The following is a 19,654-nucleotide window of genomic DNA, read 5'->3' as shown; positions in this document are numbered from 1 at the left end:
ACCTTCACTCTGACCTTAAACATCTGCTTTTAGCAACTCGGTTCCCTGACACTGGCCTGTGTTTCCTTAAGGGCAGCCTTAATTCATCATCAGGTGGGGATTTTCCTATTAGCGTTAGTTCCAGTACTTGCAAAATGTTCTCCTGGAGTAGAAGGTTTAGGGCCCAGAGAGGTGCAGATTTCTGCCATCCAGGTTTTTTTGCTGCCTTGTTGTTGTTGTGCGTGCGTGTTTTTAATGGAAGGTTGTGATAAAAACTTCCTGCTGGTTTTTGGTGTTTAAGGCCTAAGACAAGGTTTCGACACGTATCACTGGAATCATGAACTTCAAAGGCACGTCAGCTCTAAGGTTATGGTTCACCTGCGCAGGGTCCTTGGTACTGTAAATATCTCTTGCATGTAACTGTGACTTAGTGACCATTTCTGGTATACCCATTTCTGGCATAGCATTATCAAAAATCTGCACGTGTTCCTGCAGTGTATTCGGATGCTCTTTGAATAGTCATGTTTTTATCTTCAGTAGGGGGTATTTTAAAGTATGTCTATTCCTAGTTTTAGTTAATTATCTTTTAATGAAAGTGTCAGTCATATTCACATCTGCAGTATTAGGTTAAGATAATTAGATTTTCAAATGAGAAGCAATCTTCTTAAATCCCACACAGGAAAATATTTGTAGAAGATTCCGATTTATAATGACATCTGTACATTTTACCCTAGTTTTCATCATAATAATCCCCCCCCCAATGAAATGTGTCTGGCAAAATATAGTAGATAAAATATTAATAAAATATCAATACTTGTAGGGAAAGTGGAAGACGATGCATGTATATGGATGAAACCTGTATTGTATGCAAAGAGACTCTTTCCCTGGGCTGATATGTACTTCATTTTGATAAGGCTGTTTACAGTTGATATTGTATATTCTGGAAGGCTTTGCTTTTTACTTTGTTGATTTCTCCAAGCAATTACATGGCGGACACCAAATAAAGCGTGTTTGTGTTTTGTGTGACTGTGTGTATGTGGGGTGTATGTGCATATGTGTAAATACAATGCAGGATGTGAGTGTGCACGTGTGTGCGTGTGTGTATGTGTAAATAAATCCATCTTTATCTCTGTATGGGCAGTTATTCCGTATGTTGGATATATTCTCTTTCCATTCACAGAGGTGTCGTACATTCATTATCCCATTGCAAACATATATTTTTCATTAAATCCCCATTAAAAGAGAGCAAAGGGAAGAGAAAGACAGACAGACAGACGGACCGAAAGGAATATCTCCCTGATGGAATAGTTAATTTGGACCCATTTCTTTTAAGTTCCCGAACAGTTAAAAGAGCAAGTCTTGCCGCCCCCCCTCCTTCCTTCTTTTTTTTTTTCTTTTTTTTTTTTTTTTTTTTTAATTTTCCCTAGCCATCTACTTTGTGTGCCTGTGCGTGTGTGTCTGTGTTACTAATGAAGTTTGCAGACTCGTGTTTGTATCCATGAGCTCCTTTCTGCTGCCCCTTCTTCTTCTTCTTCTCTGGGCTGGCTCTGTGGCTCCCGCAGCCCCGCCGAGCCCCCGGCAGCCGCGGCAGCTCCGGCTTCCCCGGCTCCGGGGCTGCGCGTCATTTGCAGCCCGGAGAATGTTGATCACCTCACTAATTACACCTCTCCCTCTCCTCTTCCCTCTCCTCTCCCTCTCCCTCTCTCTCGCTCTCTCTCCTCTCTCTCTCTCCTCTCTCTCTCCCTCTCCCTCTCTCTCTCTCTCTCTCATTCCCAGAGTGCATATCGGGAATAGACACACAAAGACATGCGCACTCAACTTAATCAGCCATTTTTTTAAACAGGGCTAAAACGATAATAATTAGCAGAATAAAGACATATCGGATTTTCATTTCCTTTCCTCCTTTTCCCAACCCCTTCACAACCAAACAGCGAGACCGCGGTCGGCACATGCTTTAACAACTCCCGGACCCCAAAGGACCGCTCCATGCCCCCCACTTCTTGCTCAATCATTTTTATTTTCACCCAATAAAGTTGGAGGATTATTTTTTTTTATTATTTTTTTAATGAACCTTCTCTCGTTTACTTGGATGTGATCAGCTGTTAAGTAAATAAAGCAAAACAAAAAAAAGAGGCGAAGATCCAGTAGGAACTGCGAGGGGAAATGGAAAGTAAGTTTTTTCTTTAACTTTTATTGAGTAGTTTGTGTTAAATTTAGGTCGAGTATCGATTATCTTTCCAGGCTGATCTTGCACAATCTTTGATATTTCGCTCTCGCTCTCTCTCTCTCTCCCTCTCTCTGTGCCTCTTTCTCTCTCTCTCACATACACACACACACTCACATCCCCAGATCCCATGTATCTCTCCCCTCTCTCTCTCCCCCCTTTTTCTGCCTGTTTCCCCATTTTTAGGTACAGTATTTGCTCTCATTTGGGAAGGAGGGGCTGCTTTTTCTTTCTCCCTTCTTTCTTTCTCTCTCTCCCTTTCTCTTTTATTCCGGGGGTTACGTTTTGTTTGTGTATATTTTTTTTTGTTTTGGTTTGGGGCTGTGGGTTTGTTGTCTTTTTTTTTTTTTGCTTTCGGGCTGTAACTTTCGGATTAAGTGGAGGACCCTGCTCAGTTTGCAGAAGAGGTTCGGGGGGTGCCCCCCACTTTTTACTTCGCTCTTTTTTTTGTAGGGAGCTCGGGAAGGGGGGGAATACTGTCAGATTAGCAAAGACGTTACGGCTGTCAGAAGTCATCGCTCGCCAGCCCCTTCAGAGCTCGCACTCTTGTTTCGCAGCTCGGTCCCCCCAAAACTTTAAGGTGCTTTTGGAAGGCGCATTCCACTCTCCCACCCTCTTTCCCTCTCCTCCCCATCTCCACCCCCCTCGGCCTCCCAAACTTTCGCTTTCGGGCGGGGGGTGGGGTGGGGGGGGTGATGCCAGCAGGGCAATGGGGACCCTGACTGCGTGCGTGTGTACAGGAGAAGGTGCGGGGTGCTTTTTCCCCTCTCCCCCCTCCCGCCCCCCCCCCCCTTTCTTTTTTTGATTTTGCAGGTAGGTTTCTCAGGAGCAGGGGTGGCTCTGTCTGTCTGTCTGTCTGTGTGTGCGCAGGGAGATCGCGCTGCCGGCTGCCGTCTCTGGCAGCAGGAGGAAGAGGAGCCCGTTAGGAGCGCTCCCTGCCTCTCTGCCAGTTTCGCCGTGCGGCGGCGGGGAGGCGGCCCGGGCAGGGCGCGGAGCGGCGCGGAGCGGGCCCCGCCGGCGGGGATGCGCGGCTGCCGCTGCGGGCGGGCGGTTGCCGACCGGAGCCCCCGGCGTCCCCGCCGCTCCGTTCCGCGCCGCTCCGCGGCTCCTCGGGGGCTGCTTTCAGCGCAGCCTTTCGGAGATTTTTTGAAAAAGCGGGGCGGGGGGGGGCGGGGGGCGGTTGTTTTGCGGGACAGGCGTCTATTTATTTTTTTTTTATAACCGAGAACTGAGGTGTTTATGGAAAAAAAAAAAACACAAAAAAAAATCATCAAAAAAATGCTCATAAACAGCAGGAAGGCAGTTCGGTTCCTGCTCTGTCTCAGTGCTCGTGCCAGAATCAAGTGCATCCCTTCCCATCACGGCGGCTAATGGCAGACGCGTCCCTGCTTCCCCCCTTGCCTTACATGAAATTTCCTGCAAAAATGCTAATAAACTTTGCCCCCCCCCCCCCCATCCGATGCCAATTTACGGCGGTTCCCCTCCACTCCTCCCTTCCTGCATCTTCTTCCACCACCACCCCCGCCACACGCACCCCCAGCCTCCCCAGCAGTGGCAGCAGAAAATGCACGGGTTGGTATTTCTTTTGTTACCTGCGAGCCGGGCGGCCGGGGGTCTCTCATCGGCTGCTTAGGGCACTGGGTCCAACCGAGAGAGGAGCCACATCAGTCGGGTTCAGCCTGTTTCACCTCAGCGCCGTCCCGAGGAGGCTTTAGCCACCATTCAATAACACACCCTCCTCCTCCTCCTCTTCCTCCTTAGGTACCAAGGCTGAGATCGCAAACATAACACCCCCCTCCCCACCAAAAAAAAAAAAAAAAAAAAAAAAAAAAAAAAAAAAAACCAACCAAAAGACAACTTGCCAGGCTGAAGATGGTGGATTTACATTAAGCCAGACACAGGCAGGTTCACCTAGGAAGTCTGACCATCCCGTTTTCTGACAGTTGCATTTCCTCGGCTCCATTCCGTCCTCCTCTCTTTTTTTTTTTTTTAAATTTTCTTTTTATTAGCCTTGTTCCGTTTTTAATCAAGGATTATGTAGTTGGCAGGAGGAGGTCGAGAAAGAGAGTGGAAAGAGAGGGCTCGAGTGCTTTTGGGGTGGTTGCTGTGAGGGTTGTTTTTTTTTTTTTTTTTGATGGTGTATTTTTTTTTTTCCAATTGTGTTTCCCCTGGATTTGCAGTGGCTCGATCCTTAGGAGCGGTGGTGGAGTGTTTAAAAAGATCATATGTAGCATTATATTTTTAGTTTGGTGGTGGATGGATGGAAGAGGTAGCGAGAAGCCTTTGCAGCCCTGCCTGTTGTTGGTTAGATTGAGGCAGAGACTTGGCTGCGATTGGGACGCGACTGTGACATGGGCATCGATCGCTTCCATTGAGAGCAATGCAAAAACACAGCCTGGGTATGTAACACTCTCAGTGCCATCAACACTTGTTTTACTTTATATTTACTGGCAAAACTGACAGGACGATCCGGAGTGCTTTTCTTTGAAATAAGGAATACAAACATTTGGACGGGAAGGTGCACAAAGAAGATTGTGGAAATAAACGGGGGGTTGAAGGTTGGGGTGTGTGTGTGGGGGAAGAGCCTTAATCATCATTGCTCCACTTCCTATTCAACCGACTGTATTTAAGGAGTTTCTCTCTTTTCTGGGCTGGGGGATCCTACTAAACTGGTTGGAATGAAAAAAATCAGACAATCAACCTTGAGGGAATATCTGCTAGTTTTCAGGGTTTGCGGTTTCAGCCGGTAGGAAGGCACACAAAATAAAAGATGGCTAGCCAGCTGTTTTAACCTCTTGCACCTGGCTCCAGAGCTGGGGCTCACCAGGATTATTCAGTTATTCGTGCTATCTGTGCTTGAATATTTATAGTGTACAATCTAGAGATCCACAGAGTGCATTGTAGCATCTCTTTATCCTTTAGTCGTGGGCTTTTTGGACTTCGTCAACATAAACATGTATTCAATAGTTTTCATTTTTATGATAATGAACATAGAGGGTCAATGAAATATAGAGGGAAAAGTCATAAATCTGCAAAAGTGAAACCTACCCAAGGAACAAAGAAAGGTCAGGTAAACCATCTGTGTAAGTCACAGTAATAGTACCTGCTGTTTGGTTTATGCAGTGATACTGCTTTATTATTCTCTAAAATGAAACTTATCCGCTAGATCAAGTTAAAACTAAAGGAAAGCTGTGGAGATGATAAATGGCATTGCGTGCGTCTTTCAGAACAGGGAGACGGTTTTGTTCCTCGATTTTTGAGTAGTTTAGGTTTATTTGTGAAGATGGTGCACCAGCAAAGGACATATAAAAGGGGCCGAGAAAAATCACTGTTTAATATTGCAGAATTTACTGCTTCCATTCTGACCATGAGCCTAAATTTACACAATGAAATTTGATTATCTCTAATAACAATATTAGATCCTGCACTGGATGGATGAGAATTGAGGTGGTTTTGTTGATTGCAAGGGTTTAATGTTGCATTTCAGAATCTGATGTGGTTTAGCCTCCCTTCCATTAACTGGAAAACCCCTGAGGTTTTACAATTATTTCTTAAAGATAATACATTTAAGATTGCATTGGTAGGCTGAAGAAAAGTCATAAAGGCAAGAAGGGAAGCCCTTAATAACTCTTGAGATTCAGACATGTTCAGCAGTTAGATTGGCTCTGACTTCACCAAGGGTCGACAATGTGTCATTTCCATGAAGCCAAATTGCCCTCTGCCTATATGATATTAATGTGCAAATCAATATTTCAGGGATTAAATTTCCCTTCTTCATTTTTTATGGTTTCTACCTCAATAAGTCTCAAGTCTATTAGAAGAGGCTGGATGATTTAAAATCTTTCACTGCAGAATGGCTTGTCGTAGCCTTGTTTCACAGACCGTTTTTGGATTTTCGTTATAAAAGACTAAAGGCATTCCAGAGAAGTTGATAGTCAATATAGGGACATGCTCACTATTGTAAAGCCCTTGTTCGATTAAGAGCTAAAAAGGTATTGAAAATATAATATATATGTTTATATAATATATATACATTCTACTGCTTTAAAAATATTGTGTTAATCACCTATTGATTTATTTCAAAATCAATTGAAGCTCCTTTCTTATTAGTGATTTGTTCAGCATTCTTCAGCCTTGTTGTTAATTTTCTTAAACAGCATGCATGAATTAATCTGCTGGTAGAATGCGTTTTGGTTTTCCTTTATTTAAACCCAGGCATTTTTACCTATTTAAGCTAAGTGGTGCGAACAGTTTGGTATTGTGGGGAGAGCCAGGGCACTCTTTTCTGCACATCCGATTCAGCATTGTTTTAATGAAGCTAAGGGGCGTTCTGTAAATATTTTATGATTTCTGCTCAGATGCTTATCAGCAATGTTTATTAAGAGTTGCCATTGAATATTCAGGATCAGTTAAAAATTAAAATCGAGCTATCTGATCTGGAAGGAAACAATACATGACAGAAAATTTAGGTCAAAATATGAGGTTGTGACTTTATCACATAATCTTGGGAAGGCCCTACTGTCTATCATTTAGTGTTGTTTTATAGTCTTAGACCATCTGGACCAAGTTCCGCACAGCTGCATGAATTTCATATGTGATAGAACATTTTTTCCATTCAGTGTGAAATGTTCCTTCCTAAAAACGTACACCAGACTCGCTTAATTTAGTCTGCTAAAAGAAATGCACATGAAAAAGGACAAAAGGCTCTTTAATCTCTGCAAGCTGTTTGTTTTTCTTCAAGATTCCTGTCTGTTTGGGTTTGAAAAGTCATGTTTACTGAGCAGATGATTCTGAGGTGTGACATTAAAATAATATATGATTTTTGTGCTAGTTTCTGCTCTCCTAGTTAATTTGCAGAACTACTTTTTATGCCTGTCAAAACACAGAGTTAATCTATTCTTATTTACAATTAATCTCAATAAAATTAATCTTAACTATGCCTTAGTCAGTAGCTTAAAATATCTAATTATATTCAATTAACTGCTGTCATAGTAATTAACACTGCTTAATTGCCTCTGCATATATTTATGTAAAGCTCATTAGTTACTGCTTGCTCTTTTTTCCTTTTCTCATTCCCATTTTTGTGGCTCTGAGAGCACTGACGTAAAACCCAGTTTAGTTTTTGACAATTCGGGTCTTGAAGGACCTGTGACAATGGCAATACGTGTGTTCTTAACCTGTTCTGTGGGTAAATATTTGTGTTTTCGTATGCAAAAAGGGTAGCAGAGCTGGGTCTCTAAAAGAACTTCCAGTCCAGCTTCCCCCCCCCCCCCCCTCGCCCCTTTCTCCTACCCCAGCACATACAAAAATGTTTTCTAGCCTTGTTGATAGAAATATGAGAAGCCAGGTTAAGCTTTGTGTTTATAAATGAAGAGCTTTTCTGCATCTGCCTTGGGGCTGTACCCAGAAGGCAGAGCTTTGCTGCTCCAAATTCATTCAAAGGGTTAAAGACTTGGCCAAGGTTCAAACTGAGAAGCGCCCAGGGAAAGTGCATGTGAATATGTACAAGTTTCATGTAATTAGTGCTTAATTATATTAACATATGCAAATTGTCAACTTAGGAGCTTGTTGAGCTGGCAAAGATCAGCCAGGCACAATTGCTGTATTGTTCTGAAACAATAATGGATTTCAAGTTGGATTGTGAAAACACATAACTAGCTATCTAATTTAACTCATACCATGGTGAAATTTCATTAGTCTCCATGGAGACTGGTTTAATTGTGCTGACTAATGTTCTGGGCTGCAGAATGTCCTAAAAAGAAAGCGTTGTTTGCCTAATCCACCTTACAATGACACTTGTTTGTACATGTTTCCCTTGTGTGAGAATTTGCATATGCAAATAAATAGTTTCTCTGCCCCATTTGTCATGGCTGTTCATTACCCATGAAGAGGACATTGTTACTAGGCTGTTACTGAGTCTCCCAAGACAGGATAGTGTCAACCAGTCCAGCCACATTCTTTCATAATTTGTTTCTGATTAATAGACCAGAGTGAGGCTCATTCTATTCAGGCCTCTGCAAAGGGAAGGTCAGTTCTGTCACTGAAAAGAGTTTCCGCAGCAACTGAAGTTTTTTCTCTCCCTTCCCCTCCCCCCCCCCCCCGCTTCTTGCTTTGGCTAAAATAATCATATTTAAAATAATGTATTCTTGCTCTAAGGAATACCTCCACTAATAATCTCTAGTTTCCTAAAGCGAAAGATAGGAAAATAAAGGAGATTCTGGTATTGGAATATTAATCCTGTTTTTGACAGAAAGGTAAACTGATATAATTGCTTTTCAGTCGAAGGAATGGGGGTTTATACAAGTGTGAAAGCATCGGAAAAGGATTAGCATTTTTTTGCATAATGAAAAGCTCTGTTGAATAGGGCACTGAATGGTTGACTGAATGACTGAGATGAAAGGAAGATGAAAATGCAGGCTCCTCTTTCTTTATGCCTATGTTCAGCTCTCCCTAAAGTTATGTTTGTCCAAGACTTGAGAAAACAAGCAGAAGCTCAGATTTCAGCAACTTGCTAAGATGCCCCGCGTTTCCATCATCATGTGAAGTAATATGTGCGAGAGTAGTGCAGCGAGAGGATGAGAAACACAGGTTTGTATGGAGGGGAGCTCCAGGAACATGACAGGCAAACCAAATATTGACTATTGGGGATCGAGGATTCCCAGCACTTTGCTTGGGGGAAAGAAAGAGGGAGGAGGGGGGCCGGCAGGGAGGGAAGGAGCTATTTTAAAAGTTGCCAATGGAAATTATGCATCGACGCATAATAATCTAATAAAGTTTGGTATTCAAGGAAGCGGGGTCTAGTCAATATCTGTTTTAATTATTAAACTATTCCTCTTTTGGAAAAAGTTATGAATTCTGACTCAGTGCTAAGTGTTTAAGTGGTATAGAAGCCTTGCTGGGGAAAAAATTACTCTCTTCGCTCGGCTTTGAAAATAGAGAAAGCTTACCGAAATAGAAATTGATATATGCACATAAGGAGCGGGGTTTTCGGCGTGACTGCGTCTGCGTACTCAGGTTGTTTAAAACATTTGGATTCCGGTAGATTCAGGTGGCAAGAAGGGCCCCGGCCTCCTGCAATCAGTGCTAGCCCTCCCTGACTTCAACCGGCGCAGGATCAGGCCCCCAGACAGGGCTGCAACTGGTTAGCTGTTGACAATGTGATCAGTGCTTCTAATTATGTTCTCTCAACAGTAATTAGGGCAGTTAAAATACCATAAGTGTTGAGCCACTTTTGAAAGTGGGAAGTGGTTCTTTTGTACGTATGTAAATCAAATGCAGTGTGAATAATTATTTGTATGTATGCATATTAAATAGGCTCTCTTTTTTTTTTCAGGTCAACATAATTACCGATTTAGAGCTACTGTGGAAAACTGTTGGTAGTTAGACGAAATATTAACTTGTTTGGGGGCTTTTTGGTTTTTTTAGTTTGCAGAACATTTATTTGTAAATGTTTGTTAGTTCAGCATTGGGCTTGATTTGATAATATTTGAACAGTTAGAGATGCCTCTAAGAAATTAGGATTATTTATGCATAAATGAAGTAAAACTCTAAATGCAGAAAGTGCTCAGTAAGAATAAAGTCACAAAAATTCGCTCTTTTAAGATGAAGTCAAAGACCTTCTATGGAGTTTGGGAATGTTTTACTGCTAACTTTATGAAATTCCTTTAAAACTTCTTTTAAAGGAGCATGCTTAGGGGATATTCTTTCATTCTGGGAACAGCTTATTAGTGTATTTCCATAAGAAAAATGTGTTAATTTAAAAAATAAATTCATTTATATTTTAAAATATTGTTAACCAAGCACCATGTGTTGTCTCTGGCAAAGTTCCAGCCACTGTGGAACTGGATAACACATGGGTTAATAATAACTTATGTGATGTCTGCATTCTTACTGAATGGGCAGAAACCCAGCACACTGAGATACTGGGATTCAAGATTTTACAGAATAAGATGTAATGCGGAATACGTCTATGTGAACAGATGCGCAGACAGAAAAAACTAAAAGACGCGTATTGGTCGCTTTTACCTAGTAGGTAAAACAAACCTAGTAGGTTCTCTGTGGTTGCTGTTCAGATTTGGTGGTGTGTTTGAAAGGGGTAGTAAACACATTTACTGACAGCGGGATTCAGCAGACCTGGAGAGATAAACTTGTTTTGCATAAATAAGGGCAGCAGGTTTAGCCTTTAACACGTATTACTCTATTCCTTCTTTAGTAGCCGCTCTATAGCACTTTTATACCAGTATTTTCATTACTGCTGCAGTTTTTGCGGAGTTCCAAACAAAGGTCGAAAAGTTTGTACCAGACTGAAATATGTCAGTGCTGTTGAGGAATGACTCTTTCTGCTTAAACAAAATATTCTGAGGAATGGTTTAACAAAGTTATATGATAAAAATACAAGTTTGCCATATTAAAATGCTCTTTTATATCTTCACATTACTCAGAATCAGCATTCAATTAAAAAAAAAAAAAGAGATTTAGAGAGGTAATTTGTCCAAATTATATTTTATTTGCATTTGGTACTTTTGAGAACAAATTTAAAGATGCCCAGAAACTGCGATCTCTTTACAGACAAATCTAGGAGACTTTTAGCATTCACAGTGATCTGATAGGCTGTACCAGCTCCTAAGAAGGTGTTACAGACCTTCAGGTCAATAGTTCACAAACTAAAGGCCTTATGTACATGATAGACCATGGCGACTCTGAAAACAAACATTTACCGTATAGGCTGCATCGGTGTCTGCAGAACAAGTGATGCACACCCTAGATGTACATCTAAAACTGTATTTAAATAGAGAAACATTCTGCTTCTGAAACAAAGGAATCCTTACAAAATGCCTGTGTTGATGCAAGCCTAGGACACGTAAACCCAAAAGAACCGGGTTCTTCTATTTCACCTTAAATTAACAATAACTCCTCTGAAATCAGAGGAGTAATATGGGTGTAAAACTGGCAAGACATACAGTTTTAATATTAGTAGAAAAAGAATCAGGCCTTTAGTTACCGGTTGACAATAATCCCATAAAATCAAATTTAAAAGGTTTCATCTCCTCTTTTTGCACTACCATTTGCATTCTTTAAGGATGGTGCGCGTAGTGCAGAAGGCACCGGAGGGTCTGTAAGAAAGAGGTTTTCCAGAGAGGCTGATGGGGATCAATTCTGTTTCTTTGACCAGGTAATAGCAGAGCTGAGGGTCTGGGAGCGGCGGCTGCTGAAGGTTTGCTCCTCCCTGTTTTGACACTGAGGCTGCCTTATAAATTCACCTAATCTGAGATGACAAGGCACCTGTCACTGGTAGTGCTCCTGCGTTTGGGGCACCAATGGAAACCTGGAGTAATCCCAGTTATTTCCACACTTGTTCCAGAAGATGGTAGTGTAGCAGATCAGAATAATCTCTTTTTGAAGAACAACAAAAACATACCTTGCTGCTTTCCCTTCACTTGTTGGGGAAGATCCTTGGATTTTTGGTATTCTGAGGGCCAGAGCTTTCGTAAGTTGAGAGGGGGGAAAAAAAAATATCCTTGGATTTGCCAAGTGTTACATGACGGTTTCAAATGCAGGTGGTTTTCCTGCATTTGTATGAGAAACCTCCTGTGTAAGAAACCATGGCTCTCCACCTTCAAATAAGAGTTTCTCCTTGTTTAATACCGAACACTTCACATGACTTCCTTACTCCAGAAAATAAGTGAAAAGTAGCTTCTTAAACAGGGAACTTATTCCTGTGGGTTTCACTCTGGTCCTTTCCTATTTTTTTATATTGAAATATGGTTATTGATTTTGTTTACAGCACCGAGGGTTTAAATTAAAGAAAATGTAACATTTCTCAAATAAATGATTTAGCTATATGGCAAATGTCACCCCTCAATCCCTCAGTTCTGTTGAGTTTTATGAACCGCTCACCAAAAAAAAAAAAAAAAAAAAAAATCCCTTTCTTTGCCATTGCAGCACAGCTGTGTCTGGGGTGGGAAGTGTCCCCCCCGTGTAAAAGCCACCAGGAGCCACCCCGCTGCAGCACCGCAATCTGCTTCGGGACTTTTTCCAGCAGCAGCGACCCATCGCTGTAGGGAGGCAAAAGGCGATTTCTCACTGGGTCGCCAGCCAGTGCGCCGGGAGAGGCATTTCGGCTCCAGTGAAAAGCATCACTGGGAGTTTTACGTCCCAACTGGTCTGGCCCGTGGGTTTCTCTCTCGCTTGACGGCTGGTTTCCCCAGCGCTGCTGCACTTCCCAGTTTTGACCGAGGGCCTGGTCCAAAGTCCAGCGCCGCCTCATCCATTCCCTCCCCCCACCTCCTCTCCCCCCCGCCCCCTCCGGGTTTGGATCAGGCCCTTGCAAAGGACACTGCCATCTACTGAGGCACCCGCCGCAATTAAAACAGCGGCGGGGCAGCGCTGCCGACAGCCCCCGGTCCCGGTCCCGGCCCCAGCCCTGCGGCGGGGAGCGCTCCCTGAAATCCCAGGGGCAGAGCGGTGCTGTCACAACTTCCCCCCCTTCCCCCCCTCCCCGAGTGGATGGAAAAGCAACAAGAGACAATGGAGTCAAAGAAAAAAAGCTAGTATTTAAATATAGCAGAAACTGGGAGGCTGACAATAACTCAGCTACTACAGAGTCAATTCAGCCATCTGGAGACTGTGACACGTCCAAAAAAGGGAGGGAGGGGGGTGGCGGGTGAGGGGGGGAGAGACCTTAAAAATGAAGGATTTTCATTGCATGTTGAAATGTATTCTCCACGCAAGCTGCGGCTTTAATGTTGAACGGCAATAGGTCTCTGAGTGGTTTTGTGCATCAAAGACGTACGCACCGGAACACCTAGCGCCTTGCCACAGTTGGATGTTAATGTTTCTGGACCAGAGCTGTTTGGCCCAGCGCTGAGTTTATTGGTTGATATCAGTTTGTTTCTCAACGTGATCATTATTTAAAAAACAGGTTTTTTGAGGCTGTTTGAATTTTTTAAATACGTACAATGGCAGTGATTTATAAGCATTCCTGGTTTCAGCTGTAGCTGTACAGAAGGGTTGAATTTGCTCTCAGCATATTTTTTACATGATTTTAATAATTGGAGGCAAATATATTAGAAATCTTTTAGGTTCGTTTAAAAATCTATGCAATTTAAACAAACGCTGAATTGTGTAATGGTTTGTCTGGGAATTACTTAGTCTGCACAGCGTAATAATATTTTATTAGCTGTCATTTGTTTTCTAGGAAGAAAATGGTGATTTTTATGTTGTGTGTTACATGAAAACTTGGCACTGAAACAGGACAGTCCCTGAACGTGAATTTCTAAGAAGGTGGGACAGTAGTTGCCCAAAAGGCGAAGACTTGAGAAAAATTGGGGTGGGTCATTTCTTTCCCGAAACGAAGCAGGGTACAGATTAGGAGCCATTAAGGTTTGCCAGGAGTTGCTGGTCATAGAAGCCTGTTTAAGTGCTCACTGTCAACAAGGAAATCATGGGCAGCACTTAAAGTGGCTCACCTCTGATTTATTCATAAACCTCACACGAGCACTTGGCTTTGTTCTTGCTCTGGTAAGGGGGAACTGATGCCAATAAGAACAGGAATAAAGAGCTTCTTGCATGGTCCAAAAGTGAATAGCACTTTATCTCAAAGCATGACCTCCATTCCCAAGATCTGTTGTGTTACAGTTGACTCCGCTAGATGTGTATTCTCAGATGAATTGCTAGAAGAGGTTACAACAAATATATACTTTGTAAACCCTCTAGATGTAACAAGAACTGTGTGACTGGAACTTAGGTTCTAACTTGACAGAAAGGTTGCGGTATTCACAGTGAACTGAGAGATTTCCGTTTCAGACAGCGCTTTATGCTGGTGTTTTTAATGTGAGTCAGAAAACAGTATGATTACGTGGCTGCGATTCAAGCGAAAATTTTATATTCTTTGAGGGATTCATTTGAGAAATGTATTTTGATAAAAGCAGACACACAGAGACACGAAGTAGTCCAGCAATCAAAAAAAAAATGGAAAAGAAAAAAAGTTGACTTCATTTTTAGGCATATTTGATTGCTGCTGCTTTATTTTTGTTTCTCTAAAAAAGGCAAAGTAGTGCTCCCAGTCCGCGATGGGGGAAGGGACCTTTCGAAGACGGTCAACTGCCATGTTTGCACTGGGGCAGAGGTTGAGTACAGTTACTTAAATCCCCAGAGAAACATTTAGTTAACGCTAGTCTCTTTCTGATCCCCTCTGAGTCTGGTTTTCTTTTCTGCTTTTTAATGAAGTTTGTTTGTTGCTGTGTTTCAGTTATGTTTTTTAAACTGACTTGCATTTTCACAACAGATTTGACCAAAAGAGTCATAATGGAAGACAGTGATGAGAGTTAATGATACGTCTTTGATAAAGCAGTCCTCGTGTGCAATCTGATCACAGCCATCAGCTCATTTGTCATGGCTGAAGTGAAAATGTCAGGACCAATGAGTGTATCAGTGCTGAAGGGGGCGAAAGGGCTTTTGGAGACACTTTTGTGCTGGGAGTGGGCCATAGCTTAGATGCAGCTCTGGGGAAATACTGGGATTAGCCAACTCTGTGCACAAATCCCTAGCATAACAGAATTAGTTGGGAAAATGAGGTTTGTTAGGAAAAAAAAGAATCTGTAGAACTGCTCTAGGCTGCAGCCCAGGAACTATGCAAAACAGTAAGGCATTTTATTAAAATAATTTTAGCAATGTGAACGTACATACATTCCAACAAAAATCGCAATTGGTAGCCAACATTATAACAAACCCCATCTTAATGCATTTTGCATATGTACGTGGGTTTGCTTCTACAAAAAAAAAAATAGAAAGAAAGAAAGAAAGAAAGGAAAAAGTACATTTAAAATAAAGACGGTCTCCGCAAAAAGACTGTTTTCTGAATTTGACACAGTGGCAATTAATACAACATATTTAAATACCGACTGATGCTGATGATCTTTTTGCATGGGTTAATTCAAATAGCAGCCAAGGGCAGTCCCCCTGCTGCAGACACTTCTTTACTCAGGAGGTGTAATTCATACTATAGGAACGCACTGATTGCCAGACTGGGACTCTGGTGTGGCTAGCCTCTTCTCTCTTTGGCTGGTCTGTACAAGGTGCTTCTGAAGAATATCACAGTAGGCAGATGTAGGAAAACCTATTGTATACGGCTGCCTTGCCATGATTGCAAATGCAAATTTTTTAGACCTCTGAAGAGCAAGGTTTAACATCCCTTATTTTATTTTTTTCCCTGCATTTATTACAATAACTCTGGATACTTTTGGAAGCCAGCTTCTGTTCTGTTTTTTAACGTTGGTAAATTCATGATCTCAATGGTATCCCGCAGCAATGAGTCCTACTGTCTCTAACCCCTTTGCTCCTCTCATCATCAGGTTTTAATTTGTCACAGCTTAGCTTTCTTGGAAACCTGCTACTTGTCTTTTGGTAAGCCTCGTCTCGCTTCCTGTTACATACCTAGGAAGAGCAGGGTGCTTTTGCCACTACCTCGTCCATAAAAGTGCTGAAGAAATCTTGATTTCTTCGAGGTAGGGATCCTGCTTGCCAGACCTGCTCAGCTGCAGTGGAACTGCGTAAGTGATTAACCAGGTAACCCCATCACCTGCGCTGTGCCAGCCCAAGAGGAGTGAGCGGGAGTGAGTTATTCCATCTCCAGTGCGTGGAGCGGTTACTGAGGAATTGTCCGAATACTAGACACGTATAGATAATTGTCTGGCTGGCCATGCCAGTTAATAATGACTGTTTGCCTGTGGAAGGGATATTTACCTGTTTTCCTGTACTTCCCGTGTGTTTGATAGTGCAGAATTGGGGGTGTTTTGGCTTCATAGATGCGTGCCGAGGGGGTTCAGCAGGCTGCCGGCGCTGGGCTGGGAGCAGTCTTTCCTTTGTCTGGTGTTGCTATTAGAGGTGCTGCTGCAAGTTTATCATCTTTCCTTCGGATTTAATGGAAGGCTGAGAGGAGAATTAAGTTTGGTACCGGCTCCATTGTATCGCCGATCCGGGAGCTGCCACCATTACACGAGGCCTTCGAAACAGAGCAGAGCGTGGCGGAGGACGGCACCGTCCCTCACTGTGCTCCGGTTATTAGCGTGTCTGTGTCGCTACCGTGCCGTTGCACAGCGGTCGTCTGTGGTGGAAGGCTCTCGCTTCCTTTATTCTTTCCCAAAACTTGGGCATAAGTTTGGGAGCGGGCAGGACTAGCGCGTGTGTTGACGGGCGGGGGTGGAGAGCAGGGGATGTGTGGCAGAGCCTCAGGCTGTGGCTCAGATACCAGGTAATCGCCTCTGGTAAGCCTGGGCTTCCTCACAGCGGGCTTGCAGCTAGCATGTGAAACTCCCTTTTGTGGCCACGGGCTTCAGGCTCCTGGTCCTTCTGGGCCTTCTCGTGCTATGAACATGGCCACAGGGACTAAAGATACCAGGTAACCTCGAGTCTGGCATAGAAATGTGTAATAAAGCTGCAGCCACTAGCCTTTAAACTCCAAACACTTCTCTGTTTATGCCTGTCAGTGTGAGTGGCAGCAGCAAAGTAATTTATTTAATCTAACTAGTACTTATCTTTGTTAGGAGTCGTCTGCAGATTTCTTCCATTTCATGTACAGTGAATTGTCCTCTTTCAGATAATGTGCTTGTACAACCTTTTTTTTTTGTTTAATTCTATTGATTTACAGTATTGAAGTGAAATATCTGATACCTGTTTCCTGCACTTTGACTGTACGTAGTCAAAGAAGCTGGTGAGATTCTTCCCTCCCTTCCACAAGCCCTTTAGCTGTTTTAAATGTATAATTATCATTGCATGTCATTTGATAGCTGCACTAATTGCTGCCAACCATTGTCTGTTTGCACTTAATGCTGAAACCTGATCAACATCCTGCTTTGGTTGATGTTTGGTGGTAAACTTTAATTAACTCTTATTGCATTGAAGAAGAGCTCAGTCTCTGTGCTAACTAATCATTTACCTTCATTATGTCCTGACAGCTCCACTTGTTCCTGGTACTAATAGATACACCAGTCAGTAAATAAACCTGCAAACCTTCATGCCTTGAAGTTGTTCCACATTGATATTTTGTTGCTTAAAGTATAATGGGGTAAAGATAATTATTTCAGTTAGTTTTGTATCTCTCTCTGCTTTTCCAGACACCAATCTCAGATTGCCTTTTTCATGCCAGACAATATCATTTTAATAGTAACTGTAGATTTAAGATAACATTATTCCTTCAGCATGGTTCCTATATACATGCATCTTTTGAATCAATACAATTAAGCTTGTCTCCTGTTGGAATTCTTGTAATTATTTTTCCTGAAATACTTTTCCTGTAATGATATTGAAGTTAAAGTAATCAGGTTACTGGCAGATCATGTAAAATTCAACTCAAAATTGCTGGCTGCTTGATTTTAATTTGTCTGACATCAAGTTTGTTTGAAAAGGGATAATATGTGGTTAAACCAAGGAGCTTATAATTATGGTTGACATTTGTTTGTTTATAATGAAATCTAATTAAAGTTCATACATTTTAAAACACAAAAGTTAATTACTGAATTGCTCACTTCACTTATGCACAGCAGTCAAATTAACTTGCAGAGCAAAAAAATGACAAAAGACTATGCATAATAAAAACAAAATGCCCAGCTGATCTTGGCAATACAAAACAAATTTGCCATGATGATATTCTAGAAAAAGCAAATGCTTTATTAATAACTAAACTGTTTAAAAAACATCTGCATTTTCACTGACCAGGCTGATTTTAATACAGAGTAATATTTAAATGTTTAACATGACTTATAATACCCACAGCTTTTTTTTTTTTTCAGATGCATAATTGGAAGAGTCTTGTACTCTTGTAAGTGTGCTGAAAAGCACGATCCTTTATTTTTTGTTTTCATCAAAGCTCTTTCTGAAGTCATACGCAGTTGCAGTATCTCCCCGAGAACTGGAATGTTTGCTCGAGTACCTGTCTTGTGCTAAGTTTTAGAGAGATAATTGCAGCAGGTTTAGCATGCAAGCAAATTAGTATTAGGCAAACAAAAAAAAGTACTGTACTGTTTCTTTCACAGTTGGTTTTGAGACAACGAAGAGGTTAGGTGAATATTATAGAGCCACTTGGATTCTCTAGTCGTTGTTTGTTAGTTTTGCAATTCAGTCTTACCTTCCGAGTGTGCTGACAGAGAATACATCCATACTTTAGTAGAATCACAAAGTTTGTGATAATTTGCGCTTTCAAAGATTATACTACTCTATTTTACATCATTAATGTATTTTTAGTAGACTTACTTACATTAATATTGCATTTTTGTTAAATTGGGTTTAAGTTTAATGAAGAAAACCCTACTTTTCTGTATTTTTTTCTTGAAAGCTGTGGATGCAAACGATCTCTTTCACATTGTTTGAGAACAGGTGACAGATCCAGGCAGGGTGATTTTTAGTGAAGACAATTAGGATTAATTTTCTAGCTGCTTCTATTTAATTTACTTCCATGTGAGTTTAAAACAACATCTAATGTAAACTAACTTTGGTCAGAGTTAAAGAGATTAAGTGGTGAAAGCTTTACAGATTGGGAGTATCGACATATGAATAAACACAGTAAATATGATTTATTAATTCCTAAAATGATTGATGCAGCGAATTTCTTTAAAGGAAAAAGGAATATGGATTCAATAGCTAAGCTTTATATTTAGTGGGATTATTAACTTGAACTTCCAAATTTAATAGGGATTTTGGGGGTGAAAAGGGAAAGCATGGGGGCTCTTTTCGTTAATGGCATGCTTGCAAAATTGACTGTAATTTACATAACCTTTCATAGTGTATATTGTGTGTGTTATAATACAGGATCTGATTGATTTGTAGATTAATATTTATTTAGTAAAAGAAAATCAAAGGGATTAAGCAGTCATCGTTTTAACTCTAATCCTACTTTGCATAGATGAGACAAAGGGAGGTGATTAATGCTCTAATGTTCACTGGGTCACTATCATTCAGATGCACCTTTCTCCAAAAAGAAAGAAAGGGGAAAAGTTGGTGCCTCCTCATACTATTGGCAAACAAGAGTTTTCCAGCAATACTTTAACTGATTAGGCCATTCTTCATCACTAATGAAGTAATCACTACAGACCCTCAGTGTCAGGTGGAGTAGCAGAAATATGGTATGAAAGCGAGAATTAGAAGGATAATTACAGTTCATGTTCTTGTCTCACACCAACGTGCGCTATTAATGTTCAGTTAGAACAAATACGTGCAAACTAGGGTGGCTGGAAAAAAAAGCAGCCAAATTTGTTTGCAGAGGTAGCCTAAGAAATAGGCCTCTTGCATAATGGTTACAACATTTTCCTAAAACAACAAACAACAACAACAAAAGAAACACATTGCACAGTAGCTTTGTCAAGCTGAGATTGCTGATCTTGCTTTTAAAAGGAGAACAGCTGCAGTGCTTTCATTAAAGCTGTGGAAAGAAGACAGGAGAGTAATGCAACAGTTCTT

The 19,654-nt window shown here is 41.5% G+C and overlaps 1 protein-coding gene across 2 annotated transcripts in view; it reads left to right on the top strand.

Moving 5' to 3' along the window:
* The first annotated feature begins 1,814 nt into the window (after positions 1-1,814).
* Positions 1,815-19,654, top strand: part of ZFHX4 (zinc finger homeobox 4) — a 153,298-nt gene continuing 135,458 nt past the window's right edge. For both annotated transcript variants that reach the window (XM_054192323.1, XM_054192320.1), the window contains exon 1: positions 1,815-2,149. The gene's annotated coding sequence lies outside the window, so the exon portion shown is untranslated. The remainder of the gene's footprint in view (positions 2,150-19,654) is intronic.

Source organism: Rissa tridactyla, chromosome 2, assembly GCF_028500815.1.
Source record: "Rissa tridactyla isolate bRisTri1 chromosome 2, bRisTri1.patW.cur.20221130, whole genome shotgun sequence".
NCBI classification, from domain to species: domain Eukaryota; kingdom Metazoa; phylum Chordata; class Aves; order Charadriiformes; family Laridae; genus Rissa; species Rissa tridactyla.
This window is presented reverse-complemented; position numbering and strand designations above follow the sequence as displayed.